This window comes from Molothrus ater, chromosome 24, assembly GCF_012460135.2.
Source record: "Molothrus ater isolate BHLD 08-10-18 breed brown headed cowbird chromosome 24, BPBGC_Mater_1.1, whole genome shotgun sequence".
NCBI classification, from domain to species: Eukaryota; Metazoa; Chordata; class Aves; order Passeriformes; family Icteridae; genus Molothrus; species Molothrus ater.
This window is the reverse complement of record NC_050501.2, coordinates 7,272,699-7,291,193: the sequence shown is the minus strand read 5'-3', so window position 1 is coordinate 7,291,193 and position 18,495 is coordinate 7,272,699. Positions and strand designations below refer to the sequence as shown.

The following is an 18,495-nucleotide window of genomic DNA, read 5'->3' as shown; positions in this document are numbered from 1 at the left end:
TACGCTGTCCTATATGTCTATCCCCCAGCATCCATCCCTTAGGGTCACTTAATGGTTGGTAGGATGTTATCTACTGTCGGTTTCCACCTCCCTTCAAATGTAACCTTGGCACATCTCCTGGGACTCTCGGCAGGAGCCCCCTGAGGTGCAGGAGCTCCTATGGGACTCCTAATAAAACCTTGCATTAACCCCTGCTAAGAGTCGGCCCTTTATCATCTACCGCTGTCTCTGGTGTCTCTTGTGCTGCAAAGGCGACCAGGCCAGGTGCCCTCAGCACCCTCGGGGCACACACAGAGAGTGTCCCCCCCCCAAGCCCAGGTGCCCTCAGTACCCTCGGGGCACAGAGAGTGTCTCCCCGCTCTCGGCCGTGCCGGGGCTGCTGACTCAGGACCGGCCGAGGGTTCCTGAGGGGCTCGCACAAACCCACTCGGCCGCTGATTGTGGTGGTGTTTGAGGGTCCTCCAGGACAAGGGAGGAGATGAGAATCTTGACTCCCCCTTTCAGAAGGCTGAAATATTATTTTATGATCTCTATTATATTAAAAGAAAATGAGATATTAGAACTACACTAAAAGAGCAAGGAGACATCAGAAAGCTGGAAAGGAATGAATAATAAAAACCTGGGACTGATCACAGCCCCGACACCGCTGGACCATGATTGGTCATCAAGTAGAAACAATGCACAGGAGACCAACCCAAGATGCCCCTGTTGCTAAACCATCTCCAGCCCACACTCCACAGCCAGCACATTGTTATTGGTTCCATTTCTGTTCTGAGGCTTCTCAGGAGAAAAAACCCAGCAAAAGGATTTTCAAACACGTCAGTGCCAGGTGATGGCACAGGCAGCATGGGCTGGCAGAGGTCACTGTGTCATCCCTGCCAGCCCAGGTGTCACAGCAAGGAGGAGAGAGTTCACCCTGTGCTCACCCTGCAATACAGAGCAATACAACACAACACACACATTAACACAAGATAACCTTTTTCTATTTTCGTTACTTGTGGATTTATTGTTACAGGACACCCAAAACAACAAAAGCACACAAAAAACAGCACTCATCTACCATTAACACCCCCTTCAAATGACACACAAACTCACCATCCCTCTCACCACAACTGCTAAATTACACCCCAGCAATCATTGCTCCTTGGGAACGTGGTTCCCGGGAGCCTCCAAAAATTCCTCCTGCCTGAAGAAATACCCGGTCCCTGGAGGGTCTGTGCCCAAACTTTGGCGATGAACGTCGCCTCGCTGACCGACCGGGACCGGGGGAAAAAAAACCCAGCCGGGGGAAAAAAAAAAAGAAAAAAAAAACCAGCCGGGGGGGTGGGGGGGGTAAACCCGGCTGGGGATTTTTTACTCTAAATTTACAAATGAGTTGAAAAACCTGAAAAGCAAAAGTCATACACACAAGGTTAAATCCAGTCAGCATGCGCTCACACACGCAGAGACAAGCAGACGCAGACAGACACAGGCACGTGCTCTCACACACGCTCACGCACTCCTCCCATTTAAACGTTCCCTGCAGCTCTTCCTCGAGACGCTGAAGAACGCGCTTCCACGCTTCTTCTGGCTGCTGCTCCTCGACGTCAAATGGTAGATTCTGGGGAAATCGGCAGCCTCGGGGACCTGTGAGACGACAGGAAGCGGTCGATGAGTGGCTAACAGCTAGGACTTGTCCCCGCTCTGGACCAATAAATTTTCTACCCAAAACCCCATTAAAGACAGATGAACAGTAAAGTTTTTATAACTGTTCTACCTAACTGTGACTATGTGCCAGGGCAGGGCAGCTCTGAGCGTAAGTGGTACAACATGAGTACACACAACAAAAGCAGACGCATACAGTGCAAGTGTACATGGAGTGTAAGTCCATACAATATAAGCCAGCATAGGTACACACAATGTAAGTACATAGAGTGTGAGCCAACATAGGTAAACGCAATGTAAGTACATACAGTATAAGTACATACAGTATAAGCCAGCATAGGCACAAACAATGTAAGTACATACAGTATAAGCCAGGACTTGAGATAGCTCTCTGGAAGATTAATTCTTGAGCCCTATACCCCTCGGGAGGATGGAACCTATGGAACGCCTGCAGTCACGTGAGGAGGGTGTAAGACGCTCCCTCAGGAAGTCCAAGAGAATGGCGTGGAAAAAAAGGCACTACCAAAGCCGGTAGTGGGAAGGAAGACGGATGAGAACATCTTGTCCCTTTGAGACATTCCTGTCTCAAAGAGTAAAAATGTAAAGATGCCGGAATAAGGGATATCCGGAAAGGAACGTGAGTAGAATATGGCCTACGTGGCACGGAATAGTGCCGATAAGTGTCGAGACGTAATGAGGGCCTATGACGTGGAAGACGACGGACACGGACTACATAACACAGACACGGACAACATAACATAGACACAGATGACATAACACAGAGAGGAGTGACAACTGCCTGGCACTGTCCCCGTAGGGACCCGAGATTCCTAGTGCAAGGTGAGCCAGAGGCTGATGATGCCAAAGGAAAGGAAGCCCTATGACAAGACCACATGATGATGAAATGTAACTCATTAAAACAAGTTAGTGCCAAAGTACTTAAGCGGATGCTCGAGAGGCTCGGCGAGCCTAGAGAAGGAAGCCGACTGCCGGGTGACCGTGGCCGTAGCTCCGGACGTGAAGGCGAGCTCCTCGGGGGAAATCCATGACGACGTCGAGTCGAGGGAGGCGGACGACGCAACGTACACGAAAATGTGAAGATGGGTCGGAACTGCCCTGCCCGGCAAAGGCTCTGGCGAGGCTGAGGGGAAACCCTCTCCCTTTGCTTCCAGAGAGCCCACGCCCCTACAGACCTCTCCCCTAAGCTGACATCTGATTGCCTCCTGTGAGAGTAAAGGCTATTCCCCTTCTCCCAACAGCTGGCCCCGACATTTAGCTTTTGGAAGAGGAACGGACAAAATCCATCCTCGGTCACACATGGACGTGGAGATGCTCTCCGTGTGTGCTTTGGTGCTGCCATTTCCAAGCTTTGGCTACGAGCCTCCTCAGGGTACCTAAGACAAAACAGAAAACGTGACTATTGCCCTCAACAACAGTAATTCCCGGGACTCCTCCGCACCACTGCCCTGGCTCAGCTCAAATCTTGATTTGACTCCGGAGGGTGCCCAGAAGAGAGCTGCAAAGAGAAAAGGGACACGCTTAGCAGGCTGCTGTGTAACGCTCACCTAGGAGTCAGCCTGCCTAAACTCCGACTCACCTGCCCTCCTCTGATCCAGGGCGTGCCTAGGGCAGCGACAGCACCTGCAATGAAACAAAGCAGAAAAGCATGCTGAGATACTGTGAAAACACAACCTCCCAAATCTGACAAGGATGCCACACCGATACCTTAAGCTCTCACCCACCTGGCATAGGCATGCTCGGCCAGGATAAATGGCAAGTGGACCACCTAAAATAAAAACAAGAGGAGATGCTTAGAGCTGCACCAAAACTGAGACATCAGCAATAACAACTGCTTCTGTACGCTATTCAATGCTCACCTCGCCCACTCGGCCTTGACTGCTGCTCTCGGCCTTAACCTCCTAAAAAGAGAGACAAAGAACAATGCTGTAACAGCCACCATTTATGCTTCCTCTGCAGAAACAAACAGAGACTGACCTGTTCGGGGCAATCCCCGCACCTGGGATGGGGGCTCTGCCCTGGATTTTATCCTTCTGCATCTGAAAGAAAGTTAGGACAAGAGTCAAACTGTTGCAGGATAACTTAAGAGCTCCAGATATCCTGCGTCTGTCTACAAATCCCACCTAGAGTCCAACTACACCCCACATTACAAACTTCAAGTCCCCGGGACTTCTCCTATTGCACCAGGCTATGTGGCAGGGCAGAGCAGCTCCGGCACAATTGTGTGCAGACACCCGTGACACAGGACAGGACGTGACAAACAACGGGGACACAACACGGACAGAAATCTCCTGGCAAGGAAAATGGCTGCGAGGACTGAGAGAATGCAAAAGGAGATGACCGAGGGGAGACCGAGGGTGAGCTGATGAGGCTCAGAGAAACCTGGAGGAAGAAGATGCTAACCGAATGATTTATTCCAAGAACTGCAAAGATGGATGCCCGAGAATCCTACGGCCAGAAGCCTCTTCCTGCCCTCATATTCTTTCGAGTCCTCGTCCGCCATAATGGATCCTGGCGGGGCAGAGCTGTCCACACAGCTCAGAACAAGACCTGAAAAGACATCTGACCGGATGCTTCTAAAGAGACAAGAGAGTCTGATGCCTGTCTGAGCTCCTGAGGCGAAAGTTCTATGGCATTTGTGCCACGCCAAGGAATGCAGAGATCGCAGACGCTAACAATGATGGCAGGGTTTCTGACAGGCCCCTCAAAGGCCTAAAGAAAAAGACATGACATATGCAAACACACATAATACACAAAAGACAAGTGACACGATACACACCGGGACTGCTCTGCCCTGCGCACCTCAGCACTGTGATCCAAAGTCAGGCTTTGCTTTTATGGGGCCTAAGGGGCCGCTTCATGGACATCCCCACCTCCAAAGCGGACTGAAAAACCCCTCCCAGTAATTCCCGACCCAGCACCCTGCTTTCATCCCCTCTGTGGGTCGTGGCCCTCTACTTATCTCTCGCACAGCTGGGGATGCCGGTCTCGGTTGCGAAGAAAGGCCGCTTCGTCAGCTGGGAAGGTCCTGCTGGCACCGGGCTGGTGACTCTTAGACAGCTGTATTAAAGAAAACCAAACATCAGTGCCCGGTCTTGGCAGCCCCTCGGCCAAAATCCCACAAGTCTTCTACTCACCCTTCTCCTAAGAACGCTCAGCTGCTCGGGCCGCACGCTTCGGGCACGCTCGGAGACCGAGGCCGTCGTCCCAGGGGGTGCCTGTGTTAAGAGATGAGGTGATTTGGCATGGCTGAAACCTGAGGGGACCCTCGCTCCTCCTCCCTACTTCCCCGACTCACCACAACTCCTTGGCAGGTGCCCAAGGTCACCTGGATGGCACCTTTAAATAGAAAAGATCAAGGCTTCATCACCAGGTCCTGTAACATATCCACAGGGCTCACATGTGCAGGGAACCCGGTGCGTCGGCCGGCTGGTGACTGGGGCTCGGCAGGCTCCGAGTGGATTGCCTAAAGCACAAAAAAGAGAATGGAAACTTAGACTTGGCCCAGGAATTGAGACCTCAGCAACAAGAAATGCTCCTGATCACCTTGCTCTCCTGAACTTGACTGCTGAGATCCAGCTTTACTTCCTAAAAATAAAGAAAAAGAACAGAGCTGTAACAGGGTCACCCTCGACACTTCCCCTGCAGAGACAAATGGTGACTGACCTGCTTGTGGGAACCCACTCACCCAGGATGGGGGCTCTGCCATGGGTGCAATGCATCTGCACCTGAAAGAAAGTCAGAACATATGTCAAACACCTGCAGGATAACTCAAAAGCTGCAAACACCTTAGGTCAATCTAGGAATGGCATCTAGAGTCCAACTACACCCCACATTACAAATTTCAACTCCCCAGGGCTTGTCCTATTGCACCAGGCTATGCGGCAGGGCAGAGCAGCTCCGGCACAAATGTGTGCAGACACCCGTGACACGGGACAGGACGTGACAGACAACGGGGACACGACACGGACAGAAATCTCCTGGCAAGGAAAGGATGACTGCAAGGACTGAGAAGATGCCAAATGAGATGACCGAGGAGAGACCGATGGTGAGCTGATGAGGCTCAGAGAAACCTGGAGGAACAAGATGCTAACCAAATGATTTATTCCAAGAACTGCAAAGATGGATGCCCGAGAATCCTACAGCCAGAAGCCTCTACCTGCCCTCATGTTCTTTCAAGTCCTTGTCCGCCATAATAGATCCTGGCGGGGCAGAGCTGTCCATACAGCTCAGAACAAGACCTGAAAAGACATCTGACCGGATGCTTCTAAAGAGACAAGAGAGTCTGATGCCTGTCTGAGCTCCTGAGGCGAAAGTTCTATGGCCTGGGTGCCAGGCCGAGGAATGCAGAGAGCACAGATGCTAACAATGATGGCAGGGTTTCTGACAGGCCCCTCCAAGGCCTAAGATAAAAGACATGACATATCCAAACACACATAATACACAAAAGACAAGTGACACGATACACACCGGGACTGCTCTGCCCTGCGCATCTCAGCACTGTGATCAAAAGTCAGGCTTTCCTTTTATGGGGCCTAAGGGGCCACTTCATGGATGCCCCCATCTCCAAAGGAGACTCAAAAACCCCTCCCGGTGGGTCCTGCCCTGCGCCCCGCTTTCATCCCCTCTGTGGGTTGTACGCCTCTACTTATCTCTCAGACATCTGGGGATGCAGGTCCGTGTCAGGTGCAAAAGAAGGCAGCCTCAACATCTGGGAAGTTCCTGCTGGCACTGTTGTTCAGCAACTCCCTGTTGTTTCTTAGTCAGCTACATGAAAGAAATGCAAATATCAATGCATGATCTCCGCAGCACACTGGCCAAAACCCAACAATTCTGCCACTCACTGTTCTCCTAAGAATGCCCGGCTCCTGGGGCCGCACCCTTCAACCACGCTCCGAGGCTGATGCCGTTGTCACGGGTTAAGCCTGGGGTAAGAGGAGATGAGGTCATGTGGCATGGCTGAAACCTGAGGGGACCCTTGCTCCTCCTTCCTGCTTCCCCTACTCACCGCAACTCCTTGGCAGCTACCCAAGACCACCTGGATGGCACCTTTAAATGGAAAAGATCAGGGCTTCCTCACCAGATCCTCTAACGCATCCACAGGGCTCACATGTGCAGGGAACCCGGTGCGTCGGCCGGCTGGTGACGGGGGCTTGACAGGCTCCGATTGGATTGCCTAAGGCACAAAAAAAGAGAATGGAAACTTAGAGCAGCACCAGAAACTGAGACTGGAGCAATAACAGCTACTTCTCTCCACTGCTCACCTTGACTGCTGGTATTCAGATTTACTTCCTAAAAAGAAAGACAAAGAACAGAGCTGTAACAGAGTCACCACATACACTTCTGCTGCAGAGACAAATGGTGCCTCACCTGCTCGGGGGAAACCACTCACCCGGGATGGGGCCCTCTGGCACACATTTAATCCATCTGAACCTGAAAAAAAAGTCAGGACAAGAGTCAAACGGTTGCAGGATAACTTAAGAGCTCCAGATATCCTGTGTCCATCTACAAATCCCACCTAGAGTCCAACTACACCCCACATTACAAACTTCAAGTCCCCGGGACTTCTCCTATTGCACCAGGCTATGCGGCAGGGCAGAGCAGCTCCGGCACAAATGTGTGCAGACACCCGTGACACAGGACAGGACGTGACAGACAACGGGGACACGACACGGACAGAAATCTCTGGGCAAGAAGGATGACTGCAAGGACTGAGAAGATGCCAAATGAGATGACCGAGGAGAGACCGATGGTGAGCTGATGAGGCTCAGAGAAACCTGGAGGAACAAGATGCTAACCAAATGATTTATTCCAAGAACTGCAAAGATGGATGCCCGAGAATCCTACGGCCAGAAGCCTCTACCTGCCCTCACGTTCTTTCAAGTCCTAGTCCGCCATAATGGATCCTGGCGGGGCAGAGCTGTCCATACAGCTCAGAACAAGACCTGAAAAGACATCTGACCGGATGCTTCTAAAGAGACAAGAGAGTCTGATGCCTGTCTGAGCTCCTGAGGCGAAAGTTCTATGGCCTGGGTGCCATTCTCTAGGAATGCAGAGATCGCAGATGCTAACAATGATGCCAGGGCTCCTGACAGGCCCCTCCACGGCCTAAGGTAAAAGACATGACATATCTAAACACACATAATACACAAAAGACAAGTGACACGATACACACCGGGACTGCTCTGCCCTGCTCACCTCAGCACTGTGATCAAAAGTCAGGCTTTCCTTTTATGGGGCCTAAGCGGCCGCTTCGTGGACACCCCCATGTCCAAAGGAGACTCAAAAACCCCTCCCAGTGGGTCCCTATCCTGCGCCCCGCTTTCATCCCCTCTGTGGGTTGTACGCCTCTACTTATCTCTCAGACATCTGGGGATGCAGGTCCGTGTCAGGTGCAAAAGAAGGCAGCCTCAACATCTGGGAAGTTCCTGCTGGCACTGTTGTTCAACAGCTTCCTGTTGTTTCTCAGTCAGCTACATGAAAGAAATGCAAATATCAATGCATGATCTCTGCAGCACACTGGCCAAAACCCCACAATTCTGCTACTCACCGCTCTCCTAAGAATGCCCGGCTCCTGGGGCCGCACCCTTCAGCTGCGCTCCGAGGCTGATGAAAACACAGGAACGGATGCTTAGAGTTGCACTGGAAAGTGAGACTGGAGCAATAACAACTGCTTCTGTACCCTACTCAATGCTCACCTTGCCCACCTCACCTTGACTGCTGATATCCAGCTTTACCTCCTAAAAAGAAAAAGAACAGAGCTGTAACAGAGTCACACTTGACACTCCCCCTGCAGAGACAAACGGTGACTGACCTGCTCGGGGGAACCTCCTCACCCGGGATGGGTGGATGGATTTTGCCCTGGATTTTATCCTTCTGCATCTGAAAGAAAGCGAGGACAAAAGTCAAAGGCCTGCAGGATAACTTCACAGCTCCAAACATCTTCTGTCTATCTAGGAATATCATCTAGAGTCTGGCAACACCCCACAAACTGCAAGTCCCTGGGACTTGTCCTGTTGCAGCAGGCTATGCGGCAGGGCAGGGCAGAGCAGCTCCGGCACAAATATGTGCAGACACCCGTGACACAGAACGTGACAAACAGGGGGACGACAAACACAACACAGCATGCTTGTGGTGAGGGTCTCAAGGGGAAAAGGCAAAAGGGACCCCAAAGACACACTAGGTAACACGGTACGCTGGACAACACGACGTGGACCGGAACTGTTCTGCGCTGCCCGCCTGAAAGCTGCCATCAAAATCAGAGCCTCTCCCGTCAGCTGTCCTAAGAGGCCCCTTGGAGGAGATTGCTTTTCCCTCTGCTATTTTTTAAATCTGTCCCAGGAACTCCCAACCCGCTACTCTCCCATTGTCCCATCTCCAGGCCGTGGCCCCGACTTATCTTTTGGATGATCGGTGATGAGGATCCACGTTGTACCTGAAATGAGCCTGCCTCAGAGGGCCCTGTGATCGCCTGTTAGCCTCTCGGTCAGCTACAATAAAGAAAAACAAAATCAAAGTATGAGTACAGAGTTATGTGGGCCAAATCCCAGCGAGTCAGCTACTTGCCCTCTCCTGAGTGTGCCTGGCTCCTTCAGGCTCCAGCTTCATCCTGATTCCAAGGCTGTGGCCGTTATTATGAGTGACACCTGGGTTAGAGAAAGGCAAAGTTAAATGGCATTCCTGTGAGTGCAGTGGATGACCTTGTGTGCTGTAAGATGTGTGAATGCCTCTGCTCAGCTTCTAAAAGGCCTGGGGTGGGGGGCTCAAATAAACACCCTTTCTCACCCTGCTGCCTTCAAACCCATGCCCCCAACAATAACTCCTAACTGGATACCTGCTCACCCTCCCTCTCCTAGTCACAATCCTCAACTCACCTGAAGCCTCAGTCTCAAACATCATCTTTGACACTGGGCAGATGCCTCTTGTGACACGATGAATCTGCTGAAAAAAGTGTTGTAGCTGACACAACCTGGAGTCTCTGGAAGCTGCACTCCTCCTAAAAAAAAAAAAAAAAAACAGAACAAAAGCAGAAATTACAAATGCACTTTACCACCCCTAAACACAAAACCCAAAATTGTGAACTTAAATACTCCCTGTATTCCAGGCTGCTTTCTTCACAGTATCTTCAAAGCCTCTGTTGGTTTAGATGCCCAGAAACACCTGCTGAAAACAAGCTGAGGTAAACTGAAAGAGCCTCTTACCTGAAATGAGAGGAGAGCTCTTATCCCAGCACATCCCAGAGGGGGAATGAAGGCCCTGGGCAACGGCTGGGGTTAATATACCCCTGATGGTGCCCGCCTCTCGTTCCCATGGCACCCAGGAAAAGGGAGGGAGTGAATCCCACCGGGTATAAAAACCCTCAGAGTGGCTGCAGGTGTTTGGTGTTTCTAATTTGATTTCAAGGGGAGTAGAGGGCTTGTTATAGAAGAAAACTCTCCAGAAAAATATCAGTGATTTTTTTTTTTGCAACATCTATTTGGAGCAAAAGGGTACAAAACTGGTAAGAAATAAAAGTTTCTGTTTAGACAGCATAACTAGATAAATTGGGTAATTTGCTGTTAACTTTCCTAATCATTCCTTAGTGGCTACTAAGTAGTATTTCACGTGTGACTAAGCTGGGTGGAGAAAATTGTCTAAGTCTCCTTGGGACCTCTAATTAGGCCTATCTACATTATAAGTAAAAATAAGAAAAATAAAAGCTTCCCAGGCAGTGTAAGGGTTAAGTGCGTGCCCGGCTTACCCTGCTCTGAGATACTTGGTCCTATGGCATGGAAAGAAGAGCCCTGAAATGTAGTTTTAAACCCTTAAAATGCTGAAAAAGGCAGAGCTTCCTTCCAGTGCACCCCTTAAACAGAGGAAATGGGGCAGCTACCTCTACTGAAACTAATACAATGGCAAATAAATAGCTTCTGCCCTTTAATTTATTCTCCTTAAGTTCTGGGAAAAGAGGGGTTTTCCTCTCCAGTGGAATCCAGAGGTTTTCCTCTCTCTTTAAATCTCTCCAGTGATGAAAAAAGAGAGATTTTTCCCTCAGTTCAAACTCTTAAGATGGAGGGTATAGCTGGGCTTCTCCCTCAATTTAGGCCTCAGGACAACAAAAAGGGGCTGGCTACCCTTAATTCAAACCCATAAGAAACATTGTCAAGGTTTTCCCCTTCTACTTAAACTGGGGAATAATCGAAAATGAGGACTCCCTGTCAATTAATACCCCGAACAGCATAGAAAAGGCAGGGATTCTTTCAACTGAGACCACTAAAATTGCAGGGGAAGCAGAGTCCCTCCCAGTTTGAACACAAAAAATAAAGGAAAAGGAAGCTTTTTCCCTTTTTTCTAAACCCTTTTTCTCCTAATAACCCCTCTCCTTTCTGGGAGTGCTGTGGAGGGTCTGGGGGCCCTGGGGAGGGACTGGCACAGTAAAAGGGGAAAGTTGAAAGCCCTCTCCTGGAACCCCACATGCTGCCTGGCCTGCTCAGATGCTGCCCCTTGGCAAAAGGGCTCTTCCCTTGGCATTTTCTCAAAGTGTTGCTCTGTGCCCGGGTGGCTCCGGCAGCTCCCTAGTCCGTGCTGGATGCTCCGACCGTAGTTCCTGGAGGGACGCTTGGGATGCCCCTGTTAGCCCCTTTGGACTAACAGCTCCCTGTGCGGGTGTGCCTGGGTAACCCTCTGAAAGCAGCTGGGCACACGGGGGGCTGCTAGACCTTGGAGTGGGCTTGAGGTGAAGAAAGGTCCTGTGAGGAGTTCCTTCCTCTGCACAGCCCTTCGTCTGCCCCTTAAACCATGGGCTGCCAGACTTCCCTTTCTAAGGAAATTAACCGTCTTTCCTCTCTGTGTGCCCGTGGCCGAAACTGCGATTCGGCCTCCAAAACCGCAGAGAACGATTTCTCACGGACCGCGGCTGCCGACGCCGAGAACTCTTGCCGCCCTTGGAGTGCCGCGTGCCTCCTGCGAACGGACGTCGACGCGCAGCGGGGGTGAGTTTGGCTTTACGGGGAAGAGGGCCGGCGCAGGATTTCTCCAGGAGCAAAGCTGCCCCCGCCGAGAACTCGGGCTGCCCTGGCAGTGCCGAGCACCTCCTGCAAACTGGTGTCGGGAAATGCGGGGGGTGAGTTTTTCTGTGCGGAAGTTCTCCCAGACCAAAGCTGAGAGCATCTAACCCTAACCGCAACAACTAAGCTGGGTCTAAAACTTACAACCTTCGGACTGGCAGCGTGGGACCCGACCCGCTGTGCCACCGCTGGCCCCTTGCTCAAGCATTCCCCTGCAGCCCTAAAACTCTGCCTTTTCAGAGGGTGTTTCCTCTGACCCCGACCGTAATCTTCAAAATATGCTAAAGACTCATAAAATGGCTTTGAAAAAGCCCCAACAATACCCGAAGAAGTCCCAGAAAAGTCCCTTCCAAAATCCCCTAAATACCTTTAAAAGTCCTGGAAAGAAACCTCACAAAGACATGCTCAGTCTCCGAACTCTACCTCTTGCTGTCTAGCCCACAGATGTCGTCCCTACCTTTTTGCAGTGGGTCCGTTGTCCTCTGAGGGTTCTGTCATTGTGCTGCTGTGTGAGGGTTGCTGTCTGGTCTCGCTGTTAGGGTTGCTGCGTTGTGCTGCTGTTGAGGGAAAAGGCTGTTTTCAGGGGGGCTGCTTCGGCTGAGGTTAGGGCTGGGGTGAGGGGTGGTACAGCTGTACCCTGTACCCCTTATCTCCATTGGACTGTCCAGCCCTCAAGCCCTCTCCCTTTACCCCTCAACCGGTCCCTCTGCCCCCCAGCCCTCAGCTCCTGTGTGTCACCCTTGACCCCTCTCCTTTGCCCCTCAGCCCCCAGCTTCTCTGTGTCACCCTACAGCTGCCCCTGCCACCCTCAGCATCTCTGTGTGTCACCCGCTGTCCCCTCTCCCTGTTCCTCTCTCAGCTCCCAGCCTCTGTCACCCTCAAGCCCCCACAGTGCCCCTCAAGCTGCCCCTCAGCCTCCATGTGTTGTGCCATGAAAAGACCCTAAAAAAACCTAAAAATTCCCTGAAAACCCCCTAATCTTCAAAATGTCCTATAAACCCCATGAAAACCTAAAAATAGCCTCAGAATGCTATTAGAATACACTGGAAATACAATACTTTTAAAAAACCCCTAAAAAATCCCCAAAGAACCTTTAGAAATCTGTAAATATACCCTAAATAGTCCAAAAAGAGCTCTAAAAATACCCCAAGAATCCTTAAAATGCCCTGATAAGACCCTAAAAAAGCCTAAAAATTTCCTCAAAAACCCTAAAAATACTCTAGCCCTAAAAAGTCCTCCACATACCCTCAATAGTCCTTAAAAACCCCCAAGAACACCCAAATCCCCCCCCCCCAAACAATTCTTAAAAGTACTAAGAAAGCCCTTAAAATACCCTAACAAAATCTTTTAAAAGCCCTAAAAGTATCCTAAATGTTCCCAGAAAATTCCTGGAAAACTCCTCCAAAAAAGCCCTAAAATATCCTTTTAAAGCCGTGAGAAAAACCCTAAAAAAACCCCTAAAAAACTGCTCAGCCCCCAACTCCTACCTGTCACTCTCTAGACCACAAACATCATTGCTACCTTTTTATTAGGGTTGCTGTCTGCAGCTGCTGGGAGACTTCTGGGGCTGTCCCAGCATTGGGGTTACTGCCTTGTGCTGCTGTTGGAGAAAACTGGGGTCCTAGGGGTGCTCTTTAGGGTGACCTTGGGGTTGGGTTGAGGGCTGCTGCACCTGTACCCTAACCCTACCTGGTACCCTGTGTCCTTTGTACCCCTAACCCTCGGTGGGAGCACTTTATCCGTCAAGCCTCCCCCTCCTTGCCCCTCAGCCCGCAATGTCTGCGTGCCACCCCGAGACCTCTGACATTGTCCCTTGGCCCCCTGACCTCCACCGTGCACTCTCCACCTGGTTAGGGGTGGTTTTTAGGGTAAGGTTAGGGGTGGTGTGAGCGCTGGTTCACCTGTCACCCTCAAGCAGCCCCCACTTTGCCCCTCAAGGCATCTGCTCCCCCTCACCCTTTTCTTGTCACCCTCAAGTTCCCTGCTCCCAGCCTCTCAGCATCTCTGTGCCACCCTGGAGCCCCCCAGTTGCTCCTAAAGCCCCCTTCTGCCTCTCAGCTCCCCCCATCCTCTGTGTCACCCTCCAGCCCCCTCCCCTCAGCCCGCAGCCCCTTGTGACACCCTGCAGCCCACAGACGTTGTCCCTGCCTGTCTCGCTTGGGTGTTGTCCTGCTGCGAGAGCTGCACCGTCCTCCGAGGGTTCGGGCTCCTGCGTGCTGCTGGAGGGGACTCACGGGTGGGCGGTGGGGGTGAAGTAACGGATGGAGCGGGAAGTGTGGTGAGACGGGTTAAGGGCGGAGTGAGGGATGGAGCAAGGGCGGGCTGGAAAATAGAGTAGGGTTAGGGGCGGAGAAGGGGACGCAGCAGCAGGGGGCTGAGGTGGGGAGGTGAGTGTTAGGAGGAAGCGTAACTCCGTAACTCCAAGACCGAGTCTGCGGCCAACGAGAACTCTGAGTGACCTGGGAGTGCCGAACGTCTTCGGCAAACTGATGTAAGGAAACTGGGGTGATGAGTTTTGTTTCCCTTGGAAAAGGGATGGCATCTGTGTCCGTGGGCCTGCACCCTGCCCAGGACCTTTGATCTCGAGTGGGCTGCCACCTCCTAAAATTCCAAACATCGCAGGTGAGACAGGGGGTTGCAAATTTTACTTGGGGTAGAAACCAATTTTGGATTTAGCTGAAGTCTGCTGGTGAAACTTGTGTAGTCTGTTAATCGGTGTGCTTACAAAAAGGCCTGCAGAGAGAACAAAGGAAGTTCGAGGATTCTGTGGGAAAAAGAGAATCTGGGTTACAACCGAGTGCACGGCCTCGTCCCTGTGTGAGTAAAAGTTTGAGGTTTTGCCAGCAGCATCGCCGAGTGCTGAGGGGTCCCCTGGTCGATAGGGCAACTCGGGAGGGTTTGCTTCAGGCTTTGCTGGTGAAAGGTGTGAGAAAAGCAAGCAGCTCTGAAGCAGATGAGCCCCCTCTTGCCTGTTGAAGTGTTGGATAAATCAAAGATAAACCTCAAGGTCCCTTCCCACCCAAACCATTCTGTGATTCTTTGCCCTGGAGGCAAGGGTGCACCTGTCACCGCATTTCTCTTCACAGAGAAAAGCAAGGCACAATTCTCCCCAAGAATATTTCTGGGATTCACATTCTCTGAACCTCAGCGGAAGTAAAATCAATTCTTATCTCATTTACTGTGCCTGTGTTTGTGCCGAAGTAGAATGCAGCGTGGAGATTGTTTACCCAAAGTGATGGTGTTTTGTTTCCTTGGCCTGTCAGGGCCAAGTGTGTGTGCGTGTCGGGACTGTTGGGTGACAGTCATGAGTTGGGTGCGGGGTTGAGTACTTGGCAGATTGGGTTTAGATGTAATGTAATATAGTATAATAAAGCAATTAATTAGCCTTCTGATAAGGCAGAATGCAGATTGGAAATATTTGCACATATGATATTAAAGGACATGTGAACCACCTTTCTGTGAGACAAAGATACAAGACTCGGCCCATCCTTAACTTAGGACACAGCTAAAAAATAATAGATAAAATAATTTTTAACCTATTTTTGAAGAACTCTCTAAAACTAATGGCAGATGATATAGCTATTTTATCTGGCAAGCTTCCGTGCAAAATTTCCTGCTGATGCTGGCTCAGACGGATGGAGATTTGGGAGGAGGGGGAATAACAAAGTGCCACGGGGCTTTATTGGATGAGCCTTGAAAGGTTTCTGCAAGCTTCTATTGCAAGGTTGATGAACCTTGTGTTTGTTAACTTCAGTTTTGCTCAGTGTTTTAACCCTGCTTTATCTCCTGTGGTCCAGATGACACATTCACACATCTTTAGAAAATTCAGTGGGATGCTCTTCAAACAACATGTGACTTTGCACCAGTGAGGGCAGAAACTTGATGGTTTTACCTCAATCTATAGTTTTTCAATATTGCTATAGAAAGTGCTTTTCTGTGAAATGTCTACTTTGGTTAGATCATGCAAATTTAGTGCTGGCTGCTACTTCCATAAGATGAAGAGTAAGAATAACTCAGGAATGTTTCATCATTTGTCTCTGCACTGGTCAGAAATGGTAATTTGAGCTCAAATCTACAGAAATTTAGCAAAAGAAGTTGGACACTCAGAGGATAAAAATAGAAAAAATGCATTGGAAGGATTTTTCCTGCTAGTGAGTGAGTTTCTACCTGTAGGAGCATCGGGGGGTAGCACGGTCGGGACGGACGGAGATGAGAAGTCATATTGCTATAAGCTGGGTGATATGGGGTAACCTTTAAATGAGGGCCGTCTTCTCCTAAGAAATGAAAGAAGGAACAGGTATCCATAGTTAATGAGCCTAGGATTTCTAGCTCTTGAAGGTCAGATTTATCAGCTTTAGAATTATCAATATAAGTTTGGTGTTTCTGGCTGGGAGTTGGAGATACGTGATGATCATCATATGGCCAATATTTATCAGGAGTAACATTATCAAGACCCTTTGGGAAAGGTACTCCAACTAGACAGGTTGAAAAAGGTTTGTCAGGGCTTGTGTCAGATAGACGGATGGTATCGGAGCCTGCAGACCTGGCTAAAGCAACCCAGACGTTCGTCTTTGGTTGATTGACAGGTAAAGCTTCTGTTTGTGCTGCCTGTGCAGCTGCTTGTGCTGTTTGAGCTGTAAGAGCCCTTTCAATTTTTTCTCCTAGAGTTTTTCCAAGTTCATTTGCCTGGATAATTGCCACTTGCTGTGGACTCCCAATTTTGTTACAGGCATCCATCATTTCAGGCACTGTGGGTTTTTCTTTTCCTAGGGCTTTGATAACTCTTTTACATTCTGCATTGGCATTATTTTCAATAATGTCCCGTATCATTATTGGGCAAGCTATATCATCGCCGCATTGTCTTTCTGCTCCTTGCATTACCCAGCCCACAAATGTGGTAAATGGTTCAGACGAGTCTTGCCTAATCATATTATAGGCTTTTTCAAAACTTCTTGCAGGCTGAATTTGCAAAAAGGCTCTGCGAGCCATCTTTTTAATGTCATCTAACGCTGTTTTGGGTAAATTCACTCAATTATCATTCTGATCATCAGGAGGGTCACCAGTCAGCTTAGACATGACAAGGGTACGAAGGTCTGCATCGGTACTTTGTCTATAAGTGGCTAGTACCCCTGTGAGCAGTCTTTTCCATTTGAGTTCCCATAGCATATATTGTGAGTCTGTGAGAATTATACTAGCAAGATTTTTACAGTCATTTGGTGTGAGTGTATGTCCTTCCAGGGTACTTTTCAGCAGTTGCTTAAAATATGGGGAGCAGATACCACGTCCCTTATTGCTTTTCGCACTTCTTTTATCTCAGGAGGTGGGATAGCCACCCGTGTTCTAGGACTGGCGGCTTACTGGCTGAATGGCACAGGCATAGCTAGAGGATTTAGACTTTCTTCTTTGCAAATCTGGCCTCTGACTTCATCCTAGTCTGTTAGTTGAAAATTATCAAAATATTTTTGTCAGTTTTCTAATTTGGGATTAATGCTGATGAATTTTCAGCGTTTAGTGTCTCTTTTTGGGTCAGAAATCTGTCCCAAACACTGGGGAGACTCTGGAGCTGTTTGGGAACAGTTCTTTTTCGAAATTCTTTTGTGTTGGATCAAAGGGTTGGCATTTGCAGGGTAAAGACCCTGGAAATAATTTGGCAGATCAGGAAGCTAAGGATGCAGCAGAAAATGGAGCTGAAAGAGTTAATATTAACTCCAAATGAGGAAAAATTGGAAATTCCAAAGTTTAGGGAAGCAAAAAAAAAAGGCGAATTAAAACAAGATAGGTGGCGAAAAAGATAAATGGGGGAAATAGAAACATCTTGATGGAAGACAGATAATAAATGCTTACTAGGGAATAGCAGAGGACATGTATCAAAACGCCCAGTGGGATACTCGGGCTTTGTGTGATCATTTTTTTAAGGAACTATGGATGCATTGCAATTTTTGGAGTAGAAAAACAAGTAACTGAAAGATGTATAATTTGCCAAAGGATAAATAAAAGGGTGGTGCGAAAAACAACATGAGAAGGTCGTGGGTTAACTCGTCGACCATTTCAAAGTATCCAAGCAGAAGTTTGCTTTGGTAAGCTCTGGATTTATTTCTAAAAACCGTTTAATCCAGGAAAAAAAAAGGATATACCACATGCTGGGCAGGAGGGAGATTGTAAGAAAATAACATTTTTAAAGGCAATAAAAGAAAAACGGTGAAAGTATAAGGCTGGGAACGAAATATTACCTCATCCATTCCCGTTTGTTCCCCGACTCGTTCGCGGCTGCCCCAGCCCCTGTGCCGACTCCGGCACAGTCCGTCTGTCCCGGTCCGTCTGTCCCGGTCCGTCTGTCCCGGTCCGTCTGTCCCGGTCCGTCTGTCCTGGTCCCGGCCGCCTGGCCCGCGGCCGCTCCGCTGGCCGTGCCGGCGGAAGGGGCGGGGGGTCCGTCCTGCCGTGTGCACCGTGGGTACCGCGCTGACCGCACCAAGGGGGAATCCCGTCTGCCCTGACTCTGCTCGGCTCCCGCCGCTGCAGCCGGGGTCAGTCCCGGCTTTGTCTCTGCCGGATCAGCCGCCGTGAGCCATGTGGGGCCGATCCACGCTGCAGCTCGGTCTGCACCGGAACAGCCCCTGGCGCGATCCCAGCTGCAGACCCCGCCTTTGGAGCACCCAGACCCTGAGCTGTGCCGAGTTCCCCTGTCCCGCCCTGAGCTCCGTTCCCTTGGTAACCACAGCTACCGGCTGCTCAGCGGAACTCTCTAAAGGAATCACCTTATTGAAACACTAAAAGTTCAGGTAAAAGA

The 18,495-nt window shown here is 50.0% G+C and overlaps 2 long non-coding RNA genes across 3 annotated transcripts; both read right to left on the bottom strand.

Annotated features, from left to right (window-relative positions):
• Positions 1-992: 992 nt before the first annotated feature.
• LOC129046930 (uncharacterized) lies at positions 993-3,536 on the bottom strand. Of its 2 annotated transcripts, none has more exons than XR_008508825.1 (5): positions 3,522-3,536; positions 3,387-3,430; positions 3,242-3,285; positions 2,838-3,160; positions 993-1,626 (listed from the first exon to the last, which is right to left on the bottom strand). It is a non-coding gene; the product is annotated as an uncharacterized LOC129046930 (long non-coding RNA). The 2 variants fall into 2 exon arrangements; XR_008508826.1 differs by having other exon boundaries at positions 2,962-3,160.
• A 2,966-nt stretch (positions 3,537-6,502) lies between these two features.
• LOC118695524 (uncharacterized) lies at positions 6,503-6,980 on the bottom strand. Its single transcript, XR_004981536.2, has 3 exons — positions 6,927-6,980; positions 6,671-6,838; positions 6,503-6,587 (listed from the first exon to the last, which is right to left on the bottom strand). It is a non-coding gene; the product is annotated as an uncharacterized LOC118695524 (long non-coding RNA).
• Positions 6,981-18,495: the final 11,515 nt, after the last annotated feature.